The 19,176-nt window shown below is 43.6% G+C and overlaps 1 long non-coding RNA gene and 1 other non-coding gene across 3 annotated transcripts in view; both read right to left on the bottom strand.

The window, feature by feature from the left end:
* LOC139280668 (uncharacterized) overlaps positions 1 to 19,176 on the bottom strand; it is a 237,155-nt gene that overhangs the window by 204,513 nt on the left and 13,466 nt on the right. For both annotated transcript variants that reach the window (XR_011596736.1, XR_011596737.1), the window contains exon 3: positions 1,542 to 1,595. This is a non-coding gene — a long non-coding RNA (uncharacterized lncRNA). The remainder of the gene's footprint in view (positions 1 to 1,541; positions 1,596 to 19,176) is intronic.
* trnad-guc (transfer RNA aspartic acid (anticodon GUC)) lies at positions 8,099 to 8,170 on the bottom strand. The gene has a single exon. It is a non-coding gene; the product is annotated as a tRNA-Asp (tRNA).

Below are 19,176 nucleotides of genomic sequence, written 5' to 3'. Positions count from 1 at the left end.
ACATCAACGTCCTCACTCAGGCTAACATCCCTAGCATTGAAGCACTGATCACACTCGATCAGCTCCACTGGGCAGGCCACATAGACCGCATGCCAGACACGTGACTCCCAAAGCAAGTGTTCTACTCGGAGCTCCTTCATGGCAAACGAGCCAAAGGTGGGCAGCGGAAACGTTACAAAGTCTCCCTGATAAAGTGCAACATCCCCACTAACATCTGGGAGTCCCTAGCCCAAGACTGCCCTAAGTGGAGGAAGTGCATCCGAGAGGGCGCTGAGCACCTCGAGTCTCAACGCCGAGAGCATGCAGAAATCAAGCGCAGACAGCGGAAAGAGAGTGCGGCAAACCAACCCTACCCACCTCTTCCCTCAACGACTATCTGTCCCACCTGTGACAGAGTCTGTGGCTCTCATATTGGGCTGTTCAACCACCAAAGAACTCACTTCAGGAGTGGAAGCAAGTCTTCCTCGATTCCGCCTATGATGATGATGTTCAGGATAAAAGGAGGCAAGCCAGCAAGCACCAAACCACAGTTGCGGACCTTAGTACAATTACTTGCCAGTGATCAAAGACAACTTTCTTAGCTTAATTTGGGGAGCAGTAAACTGCAGCTGCGGAGCAGAAAGAAGATCAGAGTCCAGGATCGGCGGGGGATCGGAAAACCCGGATTGTAGGGGTGGGGGTAGAAGGCTGGGATTGGAGAGGATTGGAGATTGAGGGGGAGGCGTCGTAAGGCCAGGATCGGGTTGGGGGGGGGAGAGGGCGGGGGGTGTCAGACAACAACTTTAAATTATATAGTGCCTTTAACGTAGTAAAACATCCCAAGGTGCTTCACAGCAGTGTCAACAACGGCAGACTTCGATGAAAAAGTCCAACACCACCTTCAGTGTGCCAGTGCAGCCTTCGGTCACCTGAGGAAGAGAGTGTTTGAAGACTTGGACCTCAAACCCGGCACCAAGCTCATGGTCTACAGAGCAGTAGTGATACCCGCCCTCCTATATGCTTCAAATACATGGACTATGTACACCAGGCACCTCAAAGCACTGGAGAAGTACCACCAACACTGCCTCCTCAAGATCCTGCAAATCCATTGATGGATAGGCGCACCAACATCAGTGTTCTCGCTCAGGCCAACATACCCAACATCGAAGCATTGTCCACACTCGATCAGCTCCGATGGATGGGCCACATCATCCGCATGTCTGATACAAGACTCCCAAAACAAGCGCTCTACTCGAAGCTCCGACACGGTAAGCGAGCCCCAAGTGGTCAGAGGAAACGCTTCAAGGACACTCTCAAACCTCCTTGAAAAGTGCAACATCTCCCTGGCCCAAGAGCACTCAAAGTGGGGAAGAAGCATCCGGGAAGGCGCTGAACACCTCGAGTCTCTGTGCTGGGAGCAAGCAGAGGCCAAGTGCAAACAGCGGAAGGAGCATATGACAACTCAAGCACCCCACCTACCTGTCCTTTCAGCCAACATCCCTTCAACCATTGTCTGCCCCACCTGCGACGGAGACTTTAGGTCCCACATTGGACTCAGTTACCTGAGATTTCCTTTTTAGAGTGGAAGCAAGTCATCCTCGACTCCAAGGGATTGCCTAAGAAAAGAAGACAAAACAAATAAATTTGACACCAAGCCACATAAGAAGAAATTACGGCAGAAAAGAGGTACGTTTGAAGGAGCATCTTAAAGGAGGAAAGAGCGGCGGAGAGGTTTAGGGAGGGGTTTCCAGAGCTTAGGGCCCAGGCAGCTGAAGGCACGGCCACCAATGGTTGAGCAGTTATAATCAGGGATGGTCAAGAGGGCAGAATTTGAGGAGCGCAGACATCTCGGGGGGTTGTGAGGCTGGAGCAGATTACAGAGATAGGGAGGGGCAAGGCCATGGAGGGGTCTGTAAACCAAGATGAGAATTTTGAAATCGTGGCGGTGCTTAACCGGGAGCCAATGTAGGTCGGCGAGCACAGGGATGATGGGTGAACGGGACTTGGTGCGAATTAGCAAGAAGATGGCCGGGATAGGATGCTGGAAGGGGACTGGGGGCAGAGGATCAGAGGCTGGAGGGGCTGGGGAATCAGGGGCGGGGGTCCAGGGCCGGGCATCAGAGGGGGTGACTGGAGACCGGAGATCGGAGACCTCGAGTGCGGGGGAGGGTTAGAGGCCTCATGGGGTAGGTCGGTGGAGTGTCCAATCATGGGGATTAGCGAGGCAGGAATGCTGGATCCAACAGGTAAGAGGAAAAGCCCTTACCTCCTGGATCCAGCAGTCCCTGCCTTCCTTTAGATGGCAGGTTCCCCGAGGCCCAGGAAACCCAGCAGCCCAGAGTTAAATCTAAAATAGAGATTCAAAATGAGGCACACAGCCACATTATAATATATAAAGTGCCAATCCATCTCCTGGGAATGGGTTGGCCACCCACCCCCCGACCTGCCTCTGGTAAAACTGGAAGTGGATGTTTTGGAGGTGAGTTGTGGTCGGGATTCAGACCTCTACCATTTTAACCTCCCACTCGACCCAAACCCGCCTATTTCTTGGGATTAACATAGTCTTTGGAAAGGCGGACAATTATTTAAAATTATTTTCAGCCTTCCTAAAGACTGAAAGAATTTTTGCCTCTCCATGTAAAGATAAGTGGCCTCTTTAAATGTGTGTGATATCTTGTCCCCCTCCATCAGCTGAACTTGGGCCAGTGTGTACAGGGAGCATATTCTGATCATCTAAATGGCCTTGTGAACTTGGGAGAGATCAGATCAGTATACTCATGGTGCGTAAAGAGCAGCAACGGTACCACAGAATCAGCCCCACAACACCAGATAGTAAAAAGGAACGGGACTGTAAATCACTTCTTTGTCTCCAGAGAAGTTGGGGAAGTCAGTTTCGTTCTGCTTGATAACCACTTTCATTGAGGAACTTAATTGAAGTTAGAAGCGTCCTTCACATCGGGCAACATTGGGGTCTGGGGATATCCCTGGTTGGATCAGGACCATAGTCCTAAAGTAGGAGGGACAGAGATTCCTGGGGGTGGGGAAGGGTTGAAAATCAAAAATAAAATCATGTGCTTATGAAAAACAGTGTCACATGAGTCAGTGAAATTTCAATTTGATGTTACAATTGTGAACTGGTATCAGCAAGTGATTGAGGCAGGGTTAACCAGTGTTGGAAGGAGTGACCATGCCAAGCCAATGCCTGATCTAGTGCTGATAAAATGGGTAACAAGCATTGTAATTTTATAAAACAAAGTAAAATCTTGCGAAACTCACAAAGAAAAATAATTCCCTTTACATGGTCAATGCTGTATAGGAAGAGACCCATTCTGTTTTTAACAGAACCAATAACTGGCAATTAGGAACTTTTTACTGTTGTAAGAAACATCAGGGAGGTTATCAGTGGGAACATTTTGAGGGATGGTAGATTTACTCGTGGCTGAATTACTCAGTTCCTGTTTTTCTAACTGGCATTAATGACTAATAGTTAATTGAAGTTCGTCTTAATACCAGACTAGCATAAAAGTGTATTCAGAAACACATTGCTACTTATTGCCAATCTCTTTTGTAAGTAGCGTCTGTGTAGTGCAGATGACAAGGAAGCACTGTCAAATTTCATTAATTAGCACTGAAAATGTTTCAAGAAAAATTACACCTGCTTAATTGTGGCAACTATGAAGAAATGCTTTCAGTTTTATCTCTTTCAATATCTAATGAATATTTTAAGAAAGCAGTCTTGTTGACAATGGTTTGACCTTGGCATGGATTTGTACCCTAGTTGTACTTAACTATAAGTGACAGTCAAAGCCTATGGCTATTTAAGCTTCATAAACAATACTTGAATGAAATATGTTCGCAATCGCAACAAATTAATGTCATTTCTATTATGTTGCATGGTGGCCTTAAAGTGACCGCAGCCTAACTACTAGTTCCGTCAAAACTAATCTGATTAAGTCAGGCAAAAGTCAGTTCATAGTAAGGGCCCATAAGAAAAAGTGTGGTACATAATCCATAGCCAAATTAAAACATAAAAATGCAACACATCAAAAAAATCTCATTGCATGACTTCTTGCTCCAGATTCACTTTATACCTATTGAAGTTTTAGTTACAAAAAGGATTACAACCAAAATGAAAAATATCCAACTATAAAGTTAAGTGTTAAAAATAAAAACAATTTTGGAGCAACTTTGTACATTTTATAAACATGTAGATAGATGGTTGGGCTAGTCTATTGTCTGGGTGTTTTAGACACATGTTAGTTCTTTGAACTCAAGCTATGGGTGCAGAGATCAGTGTTAGAGACGTAAATCGCGAAGTGACACAACAAATGCACTGATTCCTGCACTGGATTCGTGCAACTCATTTGAGGTGTCTTACATCACTGCAGAATGGCGAGAAGGATGGTGAGGGGTGACATCAGGGGGGGGAGAGTTTCCGTTCGGTTGCAGTGGTTTTTCCGGTGCAATTCGCCCGAAATATGCATAACTCGTGCAAAAGAATATTTTAAGTGCAAATTACATTCAGCGCAACTTCAGTTGCTGCGATCTTTTGCGCTGGTTTAATAAACATTGTGCGAGAAGCTGGCCCCGCCCACAAAACTGGCCACAATCCCAGGATGAATTCATCACCATTGAGAGTTTCCGCTTATTTCCCCCCTTTTTGCAGGCTTTCGTGAAGGCTCTAAAAATTAAGCTGGTTCTTTTGGGCACAAGGATACTCATAGGCACATTTTAAAAGCGAGTTTTAAATTTACTATTAAACTGACTACTGTATCCGAATAGCAAATAGTGCTATATACCTTTGTAAAGACATTTTCAGTCATTTAAAATCGGGTTACTCACAGGTGGAGCGACAGTGATTTTAAATGCTTATTTTTTGTGATATACCCATTTCTAGCTGTATTAATCTAACTGTACCGTTACCATTCTTAAATATATCAAGGAATAATTTTTAAAGAAAAATTTATTTTATTTCAGTTACGTTTTTAAACGTTGCCGGATTGCGCTGGTTCATGGCAGATTTTGCATTCGCCGATATGAAAATTACTTTGAGCGGAAACACGAGAAAAAACACTTCTCAAGACGGGTACAATTTTGGGTGCAATTTGTGGTTGTATTGCCGATTACACCTAAAGCACAAACTCTGCCCCAAGGTATTGGTAGGCTGATGAGGGATCTAGGATAACTCTGCAGCTAGTTTGCATACTTCTACACATCAGTTGTGAGTAAAACATTACAACTGACTGCATGGGTTCCACAGCTGCCAATTTGATTGACAGTAAGTCTATGCTTATGAACAATTTTGCTGACCCTAGTGAAATTTTTAATATTTGGACGTCAATTCTTAGAGATATGAATCGACTCAATAAGTACTGTGAAATATTATGGGGCATTGCAATTTTAAGATGTTAAATCATTTTTTTTAAGAACAGATCAAAATTCTCCCAAGGGCTCTTGTGGTACAATGTATAAAAGCAAAACACTGCGGATGCTGGAATCTGGAATAAAAACTGAAAATGCTGGAAATCTCAACAAGTCAGGCAGCATCGATGGAGAGGAAGCAGAGTTAACGTTTTGGGTCGATGACCCTTCGTCAATGTACTTTCTGTTTTAGTACCTGGGTCCAGGTCATCCCACACAGACTGAGAAATTCCTCAGCCGCACAGAGGTGGGGCACAATGAGCACCAGTGATCATTGCTTTCCTGGGTCTGGGCAGGGTCCCTTAATTAAAATCGTTCCAACAGGCAGCTATGCCACTGGGTAGGTCTTGGGTGCGTGCCAGAGGAGGGGGGGGGGGGTGTAAAGCAGCACTAGCGAGCCATGTTGTTGGACACCATTGGCTTCACCTGCCTCGGCCCTCAGCTCTGGAATTCCCTCCCTACCTCTCTTTCCTCCTTTAAGACACTTCTTAAAACCTACCTCTTTAACGAAGCTTTTGGTCATCTCCATATGTGGCTCGGTGTCAAATTTTGTTTGATAACACTCCTGTGATGTGCCTTGGGATGTTTTACTATGTTAAAGGTGCAATATAAATGCGAGTTGTTGTTGTTGTTGGATATTAAGGGATATGGGGATGGTGCAGGAAAGTGGAGTTGAGGTTGAAGATCAGCCATGATCTTATTGAATGGCGGGGCAGGCTCAATGGGCCAAATGGCTTACTCTTACTCCTAATTCTTATGTTCTTATATTGTGGTCCCACCTGCCCTTTATAAGGTGGCCTAAAAGAATAATGGTGCTGGGATTTTAATAAGGCGCCAGATCAGGACCGAGGCTTGGACAGATGAGCACTAATCAAGCCACTGAGAGGACCTGTGTGCTGGGTTAATACTGACACCTAGGTTGCTCGGCAATAGGGGAGGCTGGAGCTAAGGAAATTGCCAGTGTAGGATTCAGAGGCTAAAGGAAATTATTGGAGCAGCATGCAAGGAATTCTGCACTGCAAATAGCATGTGGTAAATGAACCATGGAGTGATTGAACCCGATGATTTCAATACTATGCATTTCATTTAAATTTAGTGTTTTCCCTGTGCTTATCAGGACGGTTAAGTGCTGGTGAATAGAACATATATCCTTTTAAATCTAGTGCCAGTAGTCCCAGATCAGATATAGCACATTAGTTGCAATTTAAGCTCCTTCTAGACTGTTCTAGCAATATCCCTTAATCTGAAACTCAGAACACCCATATACATTTCATATCCCACACGAGCCAATCAACAATTCAGATTTCACTGGGCTCAGACTAGACAGACTATATTCAGTGCAGCAAGATGCCACATTCCATCCAAGCAGCTAAATATTGGCATCAGATGCTCTTTTGGCTGCAACATTCTCTTCTGGCCACCATGGGTTCACATAATTTATTCTTTTACATTGTTCTTGCTGGATTTTCATTCGTATTTCACCATCTAGATGCATCCATCCATCATCATAGGCAGTCTCTCGAAATCGAGGAAGACTTGCTTCCATTCTAAAAGTGAGTTCTTAGGTGACTGAACAGTCCAATACAGGAGTTACAGTCTCTGTCACAGGTGGGATAGACAGTTGTTGAAGGAAAGGGTGTCTGGTTTTCCGCACACTCCTTCCACTGCCTGCGCTCATTTTCTGCATGCTCTCAGCGATGAGACTCGAGGTGCTCAGCGCCCTTCCGGATGCCCTTCCTCCACTTAGGGCAGTCTATGGCTAGGGACGCCCAGGTGTCGATGGGGATGGGGTGTTCTTGAAATGTTTCCTCTGCCTACCTGGGGCTCGCTTGCCATGTAGGAGTTCCGTCTTGTCACAATGTAGCCGTAGTCATATAATATGCTAGACTATTCAGTGAATTTTTGTTTGGAAGATGAAGTATTCCTGTAGAGCTTTGGTCAGAATGGCATACTTGCCTTTGCAAGCCTATACCAGGCTGGTCTTTTGCCTTTTTGCCAGTTTCAGATAATCTGGGCTCAGGAGGAATATAGCTCGGTTTAGCAGCAGATCTTGTCAAACTGTTGTTGATAATATCGGTATCGTTCTCCTCGAGTCTCATCGCCGAGAGCATGCAGAGATCAAGCGAAGGCAGTGGAAAGAGCGTGCAGCAAACCAGTCCCACCCACCCTTTCCCTCAACGACTATCTGTCCCACCTGTGACAGGGACTGTGGTTCTCGTATTGGACTGTTCAGTCACCTAAAGACTCATTTTTAGAGCGGAAGCAAGTCTTCTTCGATTCCGATGGGCTGCCTATGATGATGATGTTCTCCAGCAACCACTTAAAACCAGTCCTTCCTTAAAGTTACTAAGCGCTTTAAAAATGCTGATATATAATGGGTAATTTTCAATCAAGTTCAGGTTCACTTGTAAATGTTCGAAAAAAAGGGAGTAATGGTTGCATATTTCAGAGATAAGTGACAACTTGACTGCGAGACCTATAGAAAGCCATTTGATTTTCTGTGCTGATGCCTGTCATTAATCTTCGCTTGAGAGAGTCTAAATGCAGCTGTTGGAGGAAAATAAACCTTACTGCTGATCACCAAAGAATACGCCAAAAGCACTCCACATTTTTAAGCTTCAGTCTTAAAGATGCAAATTATCAGCATTTTTAAGCTGTGGGTCTTCAAAAATGGGACATTTTACACATAAAATACAAACTCCCCGTCGGGGAATTGAACCCCGGTCTCCCGCGTGACAGGCGGGGATACTGACCACTATACTAACGAGGAAGTCATGTTTTAACCACCAACAAATAATATTACATCTGAAGAATGTGCCTTGAGCGTGCAGACTGAAAAGGAAATAGAATATGTAAAAACAAGCTGGGCTTCCCGTTTGCTAACTCTGCATCTCTGGCAATGAGACTACCTTGCATTTGCCACAATATACTCACCTGTGGTGTGTTACAAAATCACACATTCACTGACACTCCCTCCAGTTGTAAGCAGCATTTGAGCTACTGGGTGTGCACAGGGAGATTCACTCTGCACTTGAATGAACTCTACCTGCATATGCACTATTCTACTCTTGTTGAATTGAACCTGACTTGGGGAGTGTTTCATCCCGACAGCAGACGCAGAAGGAGGAAAGTGTTCCATTGCTGAGCATTGACATCATTCACCGTCACGGGTTCAAAATTAAATCACCAAAATGGAAGGAACAGAGTTTAACCAAAAATATACAATCTGTTCCATATTAAAATTATACCTCCAATTCAATCTAAGACTCTTTTATAATCGTCTAAATTACTTGGCTGGATTTATAATTAATTGATGGGCATCCTCCACATAGTAGCTACTTCTAAAACAATATTGAGACGAAGACGATTTTGTAGGTTAAACTCCACCATCACATTGGGGGGGATTTTAACAGGCAGGAGTGGGTCGGGGGGGGGTTAAAAATTAAACACTGTGTAACGTGACCCCACCCTGCCATGGACACGCCATTAGGACTGTCCCACCAGCCTCTAGAGCAAACCTCCCACCACCCCAATCTCCTGGCCCGCGACCTCTCGCTCCCTTCCGATTGCCTGTCCCAAATCTGGCCGGCTAGAGTCAACAAAAAAACCATAACAATGAGGACCTGCCATTAAATTCGGTAGGACCTCCTCTTTCTCGGATTCCCCCACAACTGCGCTCCCTCCCCGTAAATATTGGGGCCATTGGGTTCAGATGAGGATAAGCCAAACGGATCTGCATGTGTTTAAAACCTCCATTCAAAAAAAAGTTACATGTATTTGATCCAATGCAATATTAAGTGGAAGGTTATTATGGAAAAACCTACAGAATGCTTAATATAATCAATATTTTGTTCTAAGATTGGTGACCTCTGAACTTTAAATTCATACTCATCAATCAATCTCCAAATCTGATTGGAAAGATTCAGACATGGAGTTGCAGCAAAATAGGGGGAAATGCAGCAGAGGCAACTCAATGAATAGTCTTGGCGACCTTAGTCTAAGGACTGCACCACACCTTCCCCCCCCCCCACCCCTCCGCCCTAATGTCACATCTTTCTCCACTTTCTCTCCAATGTCCCCTCCTGACGTCTTTGAGCTCATCTTGTCCACAAAACCCACATTCTGCTCCCTTGACCCTATTCCCACCAAACTGCTGACCGCCCAACTTCCTTTTCTGGCTCCCATGTTAGCTGACATTGTTAACGGTTCTCAGTCCTCGGGTACTGTCCCCCGCTCCCTCAAATCTTCCTCTCCTCAAAAAAACAACCCTTGGCCCCTCCATCCTTGCAAACTACTGCCCCATCTCCAACTTCCCTTTCCTCTCTAAAATCCTTGGATGTGTTGTCGCCCCCCCAAATCCATGCACATCTTTCCTACAACTCCATGTTTTAATCTCTCTAATCAGGTTTTCGCCCCGCCACAGTACCGAAACAGCTCTCAGCAAAGTCACAAATTACATCCTTAACGACTGTAACAAAGACAAACTATCACTCCTTGTCCTTCTTGACTTGTCTGCAGCCTTTGACACGGTTGACCACTCCATCCTTCTCCAACTTCTCTCCATCATCAGCCAGGCTGGTGAGACTGCATGCACCTGGTTCCATTCTTATCTATCTAGTCGTTGCTAGAGAATCACTTGCAATGGCTTCTCTTTCCGCCCCCGTATCATTACCTCTGGTGTCCCCCAAGGATCTATCCTTGGCCCTCTCCTATTTCTTATCTACATGTTGTCCCTTGGCAACATCATCCAAAACACAGCATCAGTTTCCACATGTATGCTGATGATACCCAGCTCTACCTCATTACCACTGTTCCCCCTAATGTGGGTAGTAGCACGCGCACTGATCCCCGAGCTCGCGTGCACATTATTTGAAATGCCCCGCACAGAGCTGGACAGTTGCTAGAGCGGGGGAGGGGCCCAATACACAATGGTCCTGGGAATTCAGACACTCATTTGTGAGACTGGGGGAGAGAGAGAGACTGGGGGAGAGAGAGAGACTGGGGAGAGTGAGTGACTGGGTCGAGAGAGACTAGGGAGAGAGAAAGGGACAGTGAGAAAGGGATGCAATGATAGAGAGGGACAGAGAGGGAGATGGAGAGGGGACGGAGGGAGGGAGAGAGAGAGAGAGGGAGAGAGAGAGGGTTGAGGATCCAGACGTGTATAATCCGTTCCTTGGGACTGAGCAGCGACCGCACTTTGGAATAACACAGGTGGAGGCACAGGAAGGAGGCTAAAGAAAACAAGTTTTAGGCCTCCAGTGAAACAAAAATGGGAATTTATTTTTTAATACAGAAAATTATTTAAAGTCAGAAAAAATACGGGAAAGTGATGTTGAATGTCCCACGGTAAATTCCAGTTACATTTTTCCAGGTGTTGACCCCTTTTTCAAAGAGTCTATCAGGGTTATTTAAATCATATTATGAGGGAAAAAGTTTGTGCCCGTTTGTGCCTCAGAGTCTGTGAGAGACGGAGGGAATGGCAGCAGAAAAAGAGGTTTTCCAAAACTGATCCCAACTCATCGCCAAGGCTGGGGATAGATAAGCTCACCGCCTTCTTAGGAATTTTAACCACTTTCTTCATTTTCTTATTTGAGCTCCGTTTGGAATTGGAGTTTATTATTTTTTGTTGTATATTTAACAACAGCATTGAAGAGGGAAAGAGAAATCTGGTGCAACATTTGTCAAAGCTGCAACGAAATTTGAAAGAATTTAAAGATTTTTATTGAACTTTTCACAAAAAATGAGTGTTAAAAAATTTTGAATGTGATTTTGGAAGAAACAGAAACAAAAATCAATTTTCGCCTCATCTAAACAAGTTTCAACCAGGTCTTGAAGTCCAAACGCTTTTAAAGAGGTTCTGGCTTAAAAAATTTTAAATTTAAATTTCTAAATATTTAATTTTGACTGATCGACTAAAGTGAGTAGTTTTACACAAACATGTAACCATGCTGTTGAGGAGGGGGAGGGTGGGAAGGATTTGTAGGATTTACACATCACTTTCTATTGACTTAAAAAAAAATATCATTAAGACATTTAGGAAGAGAACCAAAAAAGGGGAAAAATACAAACTATTTTATTTTGAGTGTCGTCCTAACAAGTCCCAGGAATAATGTAAATACCCTGTATAGATTTCCTCTTAAACATTTTGTGGAGTGTTAATAGAAACATGAGTTATGTAATGATGTATAAAAATTGCAGGAAGCTACTTTAGAAGAAACTACTATTTGTTTATTGAGAAAGACACAGAAAATAATTTGTTTAAACAATTTTGATCTGTTATAAATGTTTGAAATATGATTCAAAATTGAGAGTACAATGAAGTTCGTTTCCCACTATTTAATTTGGAAGTGATTAAATTACACTTTTCATGATAAGAGCAGGGATTAATATTGTGGAGAATGTTTGCGAGAAAAACATTAGAAGCGAAATTCATAAATTAATCTTCTACATCAACATATTAGTAAACATTTTCAAGTCCGTCTGATTGGTTCTCCGGTCCAGGAAGAATAAATATTTAATTCTGTTAAATCATAGCTTTTCCTGCTTTTTGTTTTTAATTCGGTAATGCAAATTGTGTATGTGTTTTTCTGCACTTGTGAATAAGTGCTGCATTCTGACATGTTACATGGTGGGTGTGCTGGTTCAAGAAGGCAACGTTTTTTAATGCAAATGATTGAAATTGGAAATACGGATACCCATTTTTGTTCAATTCTTTTTAATACTGTGAACTAAAGAAGTACAACACTTTATAGTTGTTGGTTATCTGGTTACATTGTGATTAATATTCTAATTACTTATGTGGACCTACAGCACGTCAGCACCATAGGAAAGCCACTGCTCCTGCTGCTTGTGAAGTCATTGTTACAGTGACATGAGTGACGGGCTAATACACCGACCCCTCACTGCCCCGCACCGACCCCTTTCCGCCCCGCGGGGGAAATTACTCTGTGGGTCGCGAAGCTGGCGGACATCTGCTCCCAGGGTGTTATTTAAAGGGGAGGCATTTAGCACCTCGGACCACCATCTTTGTTGGTCGGCTGACTCTTGGACTGGGCCACCATCAATCTTGGGTGCCGGGTTGCTTTCCTGGTCTCACGCGTCCCTGGTGGCCCAGTGGTGGCCACCAAAGGGCCCTGGATTGTGCGTAGCGGCCCTCCCCTTTAATGAAAGGGGAAGGGCGTTGTAGCGTATACCGCTGGACTCAGCGCCACGCTTCTGTCCCGGAGCGCCCCTCAAAGGAAGCGGAGCGCCGGAGACAGCGTTCCACTTCCTTTGAGGGATGTAAAGCCCAATTCCTTGACAGGGGCGGGACTTCCAAGCCAGGCGATAAAAGTCCCGGCCCCGGAAGGTTACCGCCCCCAATCAGGGCGAGGGACAATTTTACCCCCTAAGAGTCTGAATGGGGTAGAGGTGCAATAGGACATAGGGGTATAGATTCACAAATCATTAAAAGTATCAACACAGGTTGAAAAAGCCATGAAAGTGCAAATAAAGCACACAGGCTTTATTTCTAGAGGAATAGAATTCGAAAGCAGAGAAGTTATGTTAAACTTGTATAGAACCTTGTTTGATTGTCTCATGATTTGAAACGGTGGGGTGGCAATATGACATTACTGTATATAAGCTTTTAAGTGGTTGCTGTCGTTGTTGTAAAAGTTGTTGTTTTAAAATTTACTCATGGATGAAAAAAAAATCACACTCAAAGGAGTTTGTGGCCCGCCCAGTACAAAAAAAAAATTGCTCTTCTCTAGACCCTCCACTGTCTCTAAATTGTCAGACTGCTTGTCTGACATCTGGATGAGAAGAAATTTTCTCCACTTAAATATTGAGAAGACCGAAGCCATTGTTTTCGGTCCCCGCTACAAACTCAGTTCCCTAGCCACTGACTCCATTCCTCTCCCCAACATCTGTCTGAGGCTGAACCACACTGTTCACAACCCTGAAATGGGCTTTTGACCAAATATCTGCAGCATAACTAAGACCGCCAATTTCCACCTCCTTAACATCGCCATCTCCGTCCTTGCCTCAGTTCATCTGCTGCTGAAACCCTCATCCATGCCTTTGTTACCTCTACACTTGACTATTCCAGTGCACTCTTGGCTGGCCTCCCACATTCTACCCTATGTAAACTTGAGGTGATCCAAAACCTGGCTGCCCATGTCCAAACTCATACCAAGTCCCACTCACCCATCACCCCTGTGCTCGCTGACCTACATTGGCTCCCAGTTAAGCAACGCTTCGATTTCAAAATTCTCATCTTTGTTTTCAAATCTCTCCATGGCCTCGCCTCTCCCTATCTCTGTAATCTCCTTCAGCCCCACAACACCCCCCCCCCCCCCCGAGATATCTGTGCTCCTCTAATTCTGCCCTCTTGAGTATCCCAGATTCTAATCACTCAACCATTGGTGGCTGTGCCTTCTATTGCCTAGGCCCTAAGCTCTGGAATTCCTGGCCTAAACCTCTCTACCTCTTTCTTCCTTTAAGATGCTCCATAAAACCTACCTCTTTGACCAAGCTTTTGGTCACCTGTCCTAATTTCTCCTTATGTGGCTTGCTGTCAAATTTTTGGTCTCATAATACTCCCGTGAAGCACCTTGGGACATTTTATTATGTTAAAGGCGCTATATAAATACAAGTTATTGTTAGAGATAAAGATGTTCATGAGTTCTTTGCACTTTAAAGTGGCAAGGAAGACGGGTTTAAAAAGACAGTTGGCATTGGGAGAAAAGAAGTCATGGTTATTTTTATTCTTCAGAAGAAAGTGAGGCCCTATAGTGCTTGACATGGCCTAGCCAGATCTAGTGATGGATGGCTCAACCAGTTGTGCACTAGATACTCTCAAGTCTACGTCTTTTGAATTTGAGAGAGCAAAGATGGGGGCCATTTCCAGGATGGGAAACAATAAGGTGGAGGAAATGGAGTGGTTGAGCTGCAGAAGTATTGTGCTGAATGGACACCAATGTTTAGGCAGTTGGGAGCTTGTCAATGCAGTATTAAGTGACTTTGGGGGAGGGGAGTGGGTGTGGAGGAGCATATTCCAGGGATGGATGCAGGAGGAAGTGAGGTTGGAAGAGGGTAGGGGGAATATGGGTGGTGAGTGATATAAGGAAGTGGCTTTTGAGTGCCTGGTCCCTTTAAGGCAACTGTCACATTTTGGGTTTTTGGACGTTTTTTCAGAATGGATTTGAAAGATTTAAGTGAATATGAATAACGGCTGTTCTGTATGTACATCTTGTAGTGAAATGAAGCAGCTTGACAATTCATATCATTCTTCATTTCATCAGTGTGAGTCAACTCCCATAAAAGATGCTCAGACCTCTTTGGGATCAATTGAAAGCGCTGAAACCGAGTAGGTACCTATGGCAAAGCTACTTCAGCTAACAGGTTATATTTCACAGATTTGCATTTGCAATAGCTCCATTTTCAAAAAGAACTAAGAGTACGATATTGTGAATTAACTTTCTAAATTAAACAGGCACATCAATTTTTATTTTGATGATTCAATAATTTTAAATATCAATAAATATGAATGCATATGACTTCCTGGAATACCGTTTCTAAAAAATTATTGATCAAGTTTGATGATATAATTCCTATATTTTAAAGTAATTGGGATGCCAAATTGCAACACAATGTTGTTTATGATGGTTTTCAAGATGCTGATATTCAAAAGGAATTCAGAGGCTGTTAAAAAAAAATCCAGTAGAATTAAGCTATTGTGATGACTCAATATTTTCAGACACAAACAAACTGTGTGTGTGGTTTCCTCCATGACCTCTCTGTAAATCACATTCATAGTTGGCTAAAATTCAATGAGAGGGTTTACAAACAGATGGATAATACTAAAACAAATATTCTCCCCAACACACTCATAGAGAATAGAATTATTGCTCTTGTACCAGATTTCAGACTCCAATTGAGGTATTTGAAGTCCAGCACTAATATGTGGAAACAATACCAAAGTTGGGTCCTATTGGCTGACCAACAGTAAAGGGACAATTCTACTGCCTGGCCAATAGCTGCTTCTAAAGAAAAAGCTTGCTAGCATCCTCCATCACAATTAAAGCAAGACGAATAATCAAAGTGTTCTACAGTGGGTAAATATTGTCTCTATAAATATCACACCATATTAATACCTATACCCAGCAATGAAAAAAAATGTTTAGAAAATGAACTGATGTACTGATATTGAGCATTTAGATTTTGAACAGGTATGGTCGTATAATAAGTCTGAAAACCATGTGGCTAAAGAAAGATACAGGTAGCCAAAATTAAGTTTAAAACTTGCATGGCTGCTTTAGGTACTGTTCAATATTTGAGCTACTATAATATATATATATATATCTACATTTTTAAAAGTCAACATGGCCACCTAAATAATGACCATCATCCTGATTATTAAGCCAATATTTAACTACCACCCCGCACACACCCACTCCTTTTGTGATTCATCATTTGGTAGTGTTCTGGATTTGAACTCTCATCTAAATTTGTAGGCATAATTTGCTTTCAAGAGTTACTGGATCTGCGAAATAATCCAAACTCTTATGTTTAAAACTGTCTATTTTCCTGATCAATTACAGTGGTATTGTTGGCCATTGCGTCTCTCCTCCTGACCACCGCCTCTCTAACACCCCTTTAGGAATTGACACGTTTCCTTTCTCCTATAAATATAGGTGAAAGGTTACAATGAAAACAGCCCATCTGTCACCAACACTAATTTTTGTTGTCTGGCAGAGATCCAGGACCTCGCTGCAACCCCCAACATGAGTGAAGGGATCTTTAATATCAGGTGAATAAAAGCCAGGCTGAGAAATTAGTTTTCCATCCCAGCAATCGCTAGCCTACCCTTTTTCTGTAAATAGTCTCTCAGACTAGTGCAGATGGAGAAGCTGCACCGAGGGACCAAAGCAATCAATGCAGCAGAATTTAAGCAGCTGTGTGCAATTTAAACAAGAGTGGGCGGGATGGAGTTAAGCTATGGTATGCTTTGTGAATGATGTAAAACTACATTGACTGAGATTTTTTTTGAAAAAAGGAATAAAAATGTGTATTCCGCCACAACTAGCTTAATTGGTCAAGCTGCACTTTTATGCAGCTGCGATAATAATGATAGCCAGTGAATTTTTCACAAGGGGCTATAAAAACAACACTCTGATTTATTGCCATGGATTTAATAGCTTGAGACTGATTTATTTCACCACAGTTGAGACACTGGTGCCATCTGAAGAGCAGGCAGTCTGGAAGACCCAGATGTAAGCATAATCAGTCAACAGTTTCTCGGTGACTTTCTGCTCGAATTCTATTTACATTTGTGAAATATTTTATCAGTTTTAATCCTCCAAGATGGAACAGCTTGCATACAGTGCAACTGCTGTAACAGCAACACATAAAACTGCGACATACAATTACATAATTTCATTTTAAAAACATATAAACGGTACTAATTTTGGTAACAATCACTTACTTAAGTATAGTGAAATCCTCAATTTGAAAATGGAATGCTCTATAAGCCTGTCATACAACATATCTTGCATCAATACGAGGTAATTTTGGCTTCATGATCTGTACCATAACTATGCAGAAAGTTGCTGAATCGACAACGCTTTGCATTTTTCAAGCAGCATGTGATCATGTCAAAGAGTTAACCTCAGATCATACTGGCTTTGCACTGACTGCGTTAAAGCAACATTCAAAGATCTCAAGTAATTGTTTGGACCATCTGAGAGGCTTGAAGCTTTCTAATTGTTAGGGAAGAGCTGACCATTATCTTTTTTTTTAAATACAAAAATATAACTAGGCATTTCAACTCTAGTGTACAGACCTCTACATCTGGGTGCTTGCTTATCTGCAGAGCTTTGATTCTCTACACAAGGCAGTAATATAAATTAGACATGTTGCCTCTGCACCAATGGGGCTCAATTTTGGCCAGGAGTTGCTCCGGTTTTTTTTGGAGTAACTTGGTTTTTCTGGCGTAACTTAAAAATCCCCAGTAACCCCAATCAATTTGCACTAGTGTAACTGAGTTAGTTACGATTTTTTTAGTTTCGTTTTTTTTCTCAAAAAGGTGCTTTACCAGCCACCTATGCCAGTTCTGCCCATTTAGGCAACTTTGGCCAGCTAATAGTTACTCCAAATCTACTTAGGCCAGCATATGAGGCCACTTCAGAAAACCCTTGCAGAGAGTTAAAGAAATTGGCGCAGGTAGGTACATCGGAGGCCATTCAGCCTGGGATAGGGGCGGGAAGCAGAGAGGACCTGCTTGCATCCAAACCACTATGCCTTACAAACCACCAAACCTTGCAAACAAAAAGTAATAAGAATTCAATAAGAAATAAGAAATTGAAGTAAGTCTTACCTTCATCTTCAAACTCGGCCCACGAAGGCAGCGGGCCAGCCTGTGCGGGATGCCACTCGGCCAGGGCTAGGGGCGGGCGGGCAGGAGAACTGATAGTGCTCCTGCCTGCGATGATTTCTATCAGTTCTCCTGCCCGCCCGCCCCTAGCCCTGGCCAAGTGGCCTCCCAGTGAGATTTCTAAGAGATCACTCGACCTGGGCTAGGGGCGGGAGCAATTCAACTGGCCAGCATTGAGTCCCACAGAGTGGCTGCAGCAAGCACACGGAGAGGCTGGGGGCGAGGAGCGATTCCACTAGCCGGCATCGGGTCCCACAGAGCGGCTTGCAGCAAGTACACGGAGAGGCTGGGGGCGAGGAGCGATTCCACTGGCCGGCATCTGGTTCCACAGAGTGGCTGCAGCAAGCACACGGTGCGGCTGGAGGCGAGGAGCTACTGCACATGTGCGGAAACTCCACTGTGCATGTGCAGACGTCCCAGCACAGTTTTCGGCACAGAACGCTGGTTCGACCCCCGACTCAAATGGCCACTCTGGGCGACCACAGGGAAGAGGCTGGACAGTGGCCAAAGTGGGAAGGAAATTTTTCTGCGCACTTGGGAATGGACAAAAGCGGCGCAACTCCGGTAAGTGCGCCAAAAGATGGGCTGGGCCAAAATTAAGGCCTTAGTAGGAACAGGAATATTGCGTGAGAAGGAGGGTATAAAGATAGACAGGTTCGGTCAGTCCATAACGAGAACCTAGGAGCAACACTCGGCAGAAGTAGGTGCCAGGGAAGAGACCCTTGACGGAACAGTGTTCGGTCAAACTGATCATCCGTGGACCTATTGGGTAACTATAAAGTATAAGTGGTGAGTCTTGTACTTCTTCTGTATTAAACGAACATTAACGGTACCGCCATTGTCTAGTGTGTTATTTGGTATTTAACTCAAGAACCGTCGCAGGCAACTACTAGTCACACGACTAGTGAAATTGCCGTTCGAGCAACAGGCCGGACAGTGGCCAAAGTGGGAAGGAAATTTTTCGCCGCACTTCGGAATGGAGAAAAGCGGCGTAACTCCGGTAAGTGCGCCGAAAAATGGGCTGGGCCAAAATTAAGGCCTAAGTAGGTACCCAGAGTTAAATCAGTATCTGAATTTTTAAAATGTTAGTAGGCCGAGCTTTCAAATATAATCGTTTGAACAGTTTCAAGATTAAATCATAACAAGTGGTACCGGTTTCTTTGTGAATACTGAAAAGCTGAAGTTTTATTCCCAAACCCACACATTTGTGACTGGTCCACAATAAATTGAAACATCGGAAAATCCACGAGTGGATTTTTTTTGTGGTGTTGTTCATAGGTAGCCTGGGATTTGAAGCATGGTGAAAATGTTTGACTGCTAATTTGGTCAGTCATTTTAAGGCTACTGTTCTTAATAGTATA

This window comes from Pristiophorus japonicus, chromosome 15 (assembly GCF_044704955.1).
Source record: "Pristiophorus japonicus isolate sPriJap1 chromosome 15, sPriJap1.hap1, whole genome shotgun sequence".
In the NCBI taxonomy this organism is placed as follows: Eukaryota; Metazoa; Chordata; class Chondrichthyes; family Pristiophoridae; genus Pristiophorus; species Pristiophorus japonicus.
Note: the sequence above shows the minus strand (reverse complement) of the source record. Positions and strands in the feature narration are given on the sequence as shown.